The sequence below is a fragment of the Camellia sinensis genome, chromosome 6 (assembly GCF_055761805.1).
Source record: "Camellia sinensis isolate YWXY chromosome 6, ASM5576180v1, whole genome shotgun sequence".
NCBI classification, from domain to species: Eukaryota; Viridiplantae; Streptophyta; class Magnoliopsida; order Ericales; family Theaceae; genus Camellia; species Camellia sinensis.
Window position 1 is genome coordinate 179,101,576 of NC_138966.1, and position 6,532 is coordinate 179,108,107.

The window sequence follows — 6,532 nt, forward strand, 5'->3', positions numbered from 1 at the left end:
AGATACTACTGTTGCGGTGGTGGTCGACACGTTGACACTGTCAAATGAATTTCTAATTAGTAGAGTGCTATGCGAACACAAAAAAATTACAATAAGTTTGCAGATACAAAATCAACTACAAAACCAATTACATAAAATATAGGTAGAATAATTTGAACGAAATTGTCTTTTGTGATAGGTCCCACTTTTTCCATTTAATATGTATGACGAAGATTGTTTTATGTGATTTGTTATATATTCCCGTAATCTTATTTGAAAAAACTATGCATCAAATTAATACAGTGGCAAGTATTGATTTTTATCATATAGAATTTAGTAGAAGAGAAATGTTATGTATCACACTTATATTTTTATCATCATTTTGTATTACTATCTATATGAATATTTATGATTGGCTCATCTGTTTTGAAATAATTATTAAGAAATTAATGAAAGTAGATAACATATTGCCGTGGAGAAATGCAATATATAATCATTATATGTCATCATTTTGTGTCCCCATCTACATGGATAACATGTGATATATAACCCTCTAATATATTGTCTTGTAGCTGGTAATAAAACAGTGAAAAAACAACTGATATATAACAATTCTATTTTTAAAATTGTTACTGCCACATTATTCAGGTCTAAAATTTTGAATAAATTTTTTTGTAAGATATTACTTTCCATTTCTAATATTTTGTATTGGAGAGAGCTCCTCTCCGATCCACAAAGTTGCCTACACAATGTTGTTTGCATCTGTGTGCTCACCACAGGTCCTATTTCAATAATCTAAATCATTCATTTTGCTGGGCACTTCATGTATTTCATCCACAAAAAAATTAAGTCGATCAAATAATCGTAACCTATTTAATTTATTGCATTGTCACCAAAAAAAATAGATGGTTTATTTTTAAAGACACAATTATCATATTTTTTTTAGTGACAAATGCGATAAATTGAATGGGTTATGATTATCGAATTGACTTAATTTTTTGTGTGGATGAAATACACGAAATGCTTGACACAATGAACAGTTCAAATCATCAAAATGAGGCCCGTGCATGACCCTATATTGCGCCATCTAGTCCATATTAGGGACAGAGCGAATCCTCCTCCTTTGGTATTAGATATGTCACAACTAAGATTCAGCACTTTGTAAAGAAAGCTATCTTCTTAGCACCTAAGAGTTATATCTTATACACTGAAGAAGGTAATATAATTAAGCACAAAGGTGCCTCCAGAGGTGATATCGAACAGTCTGCCTCTGACCGTACCACACCTTCTATTCAAGTACGCGGACGTCGAAAGAGGAATGTCTCAACCGGTACCGGTCACCCGCCTCTGTCTATGTTGCTGGTCTTTCAAAGTAATGAGGTATCTTCAGGGGACCAGAGACTAAATGACACAGGGAATCCTCCTTCTTTGGTATTAGATATGTCACAACTAAAATAAATTTGGTTTCATACATTTCACTGAATTTTCAAAGAGATTTTTTTTTTGCTAAATTGTTGCACTTGAGAGAGAGAGAGAGAGAAAGAGAGAGAGAGAGAGAGAGAGAGAGAGAGAGAGAGAGAGAGGTAGAGACCTGAGGGAGATTTGGTATATTGTTGAGCCTTTTGTTGAGTCTGTCCAAGGGAATGATTCGTGCACCTTGAAAACCAGGAAGTTCTTCCATTTGATTTTTACGATTTGAGAGTTTATGTTGAAATGGAGTGTTACCCAACCACATTTCTAGATTTGAGAGTTTATGCTCAAATGGATTGTTAGCCAACCACAGTTCTAGAGTCTTCAATTTTGATAGATCGGATATTTTTTCAAGTGATGCACAATCAGTAACATATACTTCCAATAAATTAAGAGGAAGATTTGAGATAGATTGAAGACTCGTGCAATAACTCAACCCAAGGACTTCTAGTTTGGATAGATGACTAAAGCCATATGGTAGGCTACGAAAATTGTTTCCCTCTAAATACAACACTCGCAATGACGATAAACTCTCAAGATTAACTGGAAAATCTCCTTCGGACAGATTGCGGTCACTGAGATCTAGCTTTGTTAAGTTACACAATCCTGAAATAGAGGATGGTAAAAATCTTATGGAATCGGGATTTTTTCGCAATAAAACCTGAAATGAAATGAGAGAAAGCCGTGATTTAGTTGTGAATTGCCTATTACATCCCTTCAACGATAAGCTCTTGAGATTCTTCAGTAGTCCAATAGAGAAAGGTAATTGTTTAATGGCTGTTCCATCTGTAAGAAGCTCTGTTAAGCTTTCCATATGTCCCAACCGCACTGGAAACTCCTCTAGTTTCGCACAACCAATGAGATTTAGATGTTTAACAGACTTTAACTTGCAGATACTGCTCGGAAGATACCTCAGGTTCAGGCAATCTTTCAAATTCAAGTAAACAAGTTTATCCAAAAGTCCAATTGATTCATGGAGCTCCATTAAACTTGTACAACTTTCAAGCAGTAATTCCTCGAGCATCGATAGTGCACAGAAGATGGGGCTTTTTGTTAGGCATTTAGAATTACTGAGATTTAGAATTTTCAAGCTCTTGAAGTGCTGTTGAAACCAAAATATATATATATAAGAAATTATATAATTTTTTTTTTCTTTCTTCATGATTCACTACTCATTTGATCCAAATTCCAAACAAGAATGAATTTGCTAAGAATGTCGTACCTTGCCATCTTTCCAAAGTGATTTAATTTTGCTGAACTGCATGTCTAAAATAACAAGTTTCTCTGGATGAAAATTGTATAGTAAATACTCCAATGGGCAGTAATGCCAACAAAGCCACCTTAGCTCTTCAAATAGATGTTCAAAATTTCCATTGAGGTGCATATTATTTATTTGAAGCAATCTTAACTTAGGCATCCCAACAAATGCTCTATTACTCCATTGTATCCTCTTTAACATGGGTAGGGTTAGGATCACACCTTCGACTGCTTCTGTTCCCTAATATTTAAAAACAAAATGAAAAATTAGAAGGAAGAATATTGGATATGTAAATAGTAGTATGTACAGATACCATGAACGTGTGTGTGTGTGTGTGTGTGTGTGTGAGAGAGAGAGAGAGAGTAAATAACTGAATTATTGTTCCAAGTTGAAAACTTACTCACTCACCAAAAGGAATTAAGATTAGACTCTTACCTTGTTTTTTTCAAGTACATAGCAAACATCTTCATGAAACCATAACCTACTGCGCTTTCCAATCTCCTTGGGAAATTCTTCACAAATAATTTCCCTCCTCATATCCCGAAGTAGATCATGCATCGTAAGCTCATTTTCTTCATTAATTCTCAGTAAACATCTACTAATCAAAACACTAATTTCAATTTCGGCATAGAAACCGCAGCCATTAAGTATAGTAATGACATAGTCTTTGTTTGTTCCAATGAAAAAGCATGCAATATCAAGGAAGATACCCTTCATTTTGTCATCATCTAGTGAATCAAAACTTATCCTAAGTTTTTTTCTGAATTTCGTTATGAGGAATTTGTTGCAATTTATCAAGTGCACTTATCCATTCTACCATGTTTCTTCCAGACAAATAAGAACCCAAAACTTCAAGAGCTAGTGGAAGTCCTCCAGCATAACGTACTATATCATTTGCAATATTTGTATAATTTTCTAATGGATTGGTTTTTCTGAGAGCATGCCAACTGAAAAGCTGCAGAGACTCTGTGTGATTTAATTCCTCAGCCATATATCTTTCACGAACTTTCAGTTCCATCAACAAGTGCTGATCTCTAGTTGTTATGATGATTCTACTTTGTGGACCAAACCAATCATGATTTCCTGCCAAGGAATTTAACTGACTTAATTGATCCAAATCATCAAGAACAATGAGAACCTTTTTAGAATGGAGCCTTTCTTTTATCAAGTTCATTCCTCTGTCAACACTGCCAATTTTTAGATTCTTTATCCCTAATAATTCAAAAAGAAGTTGTTCTTGCAATTGAACTAGGCCATTGAATTGTTCTGCAAATTCACTAACATTTGCAAGAAAACAACTCCCTTCAAATTGGAGGAAAATATGGTTATACACAGCTTTTGCAAGGGTTGTTTTGCCTATTCCACCCAAGCCATATATTCCAATCATGCGAATATCATCTGATCCAATGCTTAACATCAAATTTATGTGTTCAACACGAGAATCTATTCCAACTGGGTGCACAGCAACATTTAGGATTGCATATTTCAGTTTACATAAAACCTCTCTAACAATTTTTCGGATGAACTTTGCTTCATGCCTGTCAATTTTGATTCAAATAAAAAGTGAAGCAAGTATATATTCGTGTTATTAGAAAACACTAATACTCTAACAAATTACGTATTGATACGGACGTTCCAAAATATAGTACACTTTCGTTTCTAAAAAGTAAATTTACGCTGGATTTAGTTGGAGGATTTGGGAAAGGATTTGGAAATGAAAAGGGAAAACCTGTGTGAAATTTGGTGAAATGTAAGTATATTTTATTCACATTTCACATATCTTTTCTCTTTCCCTTTCCAAATCATCCAACCAACCACAACGTTAGTGATCCAAAATGATTTCAAAGTTTTTTCAAATATATTTCCTTAATGTTACCTTAGAAGGAAAAAAAAAATCAAATATAATGAACTAAAATCTAAGATTTGTTAAGTTTTGACAAGACAAAAACATCAAAAATAGGTCATAGTGCTCATAGAAATATTCTGTTACATGAAAAAAATAAATAAATAAAAATTACATTTTATTGAATGCTTAATAGTTAAAAAAAAAATTATTGTAGAAGTATGTTAAATTCTTAAATGTAATGTATACAAGTCTGCCCCAATCGTATCGTCTTTTAAATTGGTATATTACGTTCTCATTCCACGTACCTAAATAATAGACGTTCTATGTAATATAGGTATATATTACGGAAATACAAAACCTTACTAAACCGACTCCCAATATGCAGTTAAGAAATGTAAAATGCAAAACATCTTAAAGTTACAAAGTGAACTAACTATACTTAATAGTTAATATAGCGGTTTCAATGCATTTAAAATTGAGAATAAAATTTTAATATTATTGACAAATGAATCGTAAGTTTGTTTCAATAAAAAAATAGGCAATTTTTTTTTTATTTTTTATTTCTTCAAATTGTAAAAGCAATATGGTAGGATTTTCTAGATAAAGATGAAAATTGATAGCAGCAGAAGCAGCAAAATTAAAAGGATGTTGAACATTACCCATTGGCAGCTTCAGAGAGGGCAGCTCTCCACCCATCCACCTTCTCCATCTCATCCACATTACGCTTTTCGTGTCTTCCAAATGCTTCTCCAAAACACCCTGTTTGATGTCGTACGTCGGACGGATCAACATCGTAGAATATTGGGAGAAGTAATTGTCCTAGTGTTCTCTTGCATTCAATGATCTTCACGAGCTCATCAAGGCACCATCTCGAAGAAGCGTAGTTTCTGGAGAAAACAACCATGGAGATCCTCGATTCTTCGATTGATTTTAGCAACTCCGAAGAAATGACTTGTCCTCTTGGAAGTTCATCATCATCCCTGAAGGTGTGAATTCCAGCTTGAACCAAAGAGTGTAGAGATGATCGGTAAAGTTTTTGCGGGTATCTTCACCTCTGAAACTCAAGAACGCGTCATAGCTCCAGCGAGGTGGTGCTGAAGAAGATGATGAAGCAGAGTCATGTTGGGGTCTTTTAGCAGCCATGGATTAACAACCTAAGATTTGAGATCAAACGAATTGTAGGGAGGAATAGAGAAGTGAGAGAGTGACGAAGAAGCAGTTTTTTTTTTTTTTTTTTTTTTTTTTTGACTCTTTACGTAAAATGTGGGTTAATAAAAGGGAAAATCGGTCTAGGGTCCCTCTTCCACTTTTCGTAATGGAAGAGATCCACAAAATTATTTTTTGATGTCTAAGGTCCCTAAACATATATCAGATGAAAGTTTCACTGGCTCATCTCTTTCCACTCACTGAAAGACCTCTCGATCGTCTTCAACACTGGACAATTCGATTTACACAAACTCAATTTGACCGATTCAATGATCGGAAACTCCGAAACCAAACTTCAATTAGAAACCCTAGGTTTGTCCGGGATTCAACACTGCGATTACGGCCTCAGTTGGCTCTGGAGGAGTTGTAAACAGCTCAAGAAACTCCAATTGCGAAGCTGCTATGCAATCGGCGATGAATCATCACTCTCATCGTTCGTCGAATGCTTAATTGGTCTCCAAGAAGTGGAATTGTGGACATGTAGGGCGATAATCAACGAGGTTCCTCTTCCTCCTCCTCTTTCATACACTTTCTCATTCTAGGGTTTCAAGTTCTTGAACCCCTTCAATTTCATTTTAATTCATCATCCCCTGTTTTCCCTACTATTCCGTCAAGCTTTTACAGTCTATTTCATACACTTTCCCTACTCTTCTGTCCCTAATGCTTTAGATTTGCACCTTACAATGAACAAGTGTGATGATCAATCTGGGAAGCAAGATGCAAAAGAACAAGAAATGGAATGTCTGGTTGTAGGAGATGCAGCTGTTTCAGAG

The 6,532-nt window shown here is 34.8% G+C and overlaps 1 pseudogene; it reads right to left on the reverse strand.

The window, feature by feature from the left end:
• Window positions 1-1,465: 1,465 nt before the first annotated feature.
• On the reverse strand, window positions 1,466-5,787 carry LOC114312124 (disease resistance protein RPV1-like; annotated as a pseudogene).
• Window positions 5,788-6,532: the final 745 nt, after the last annotated feature.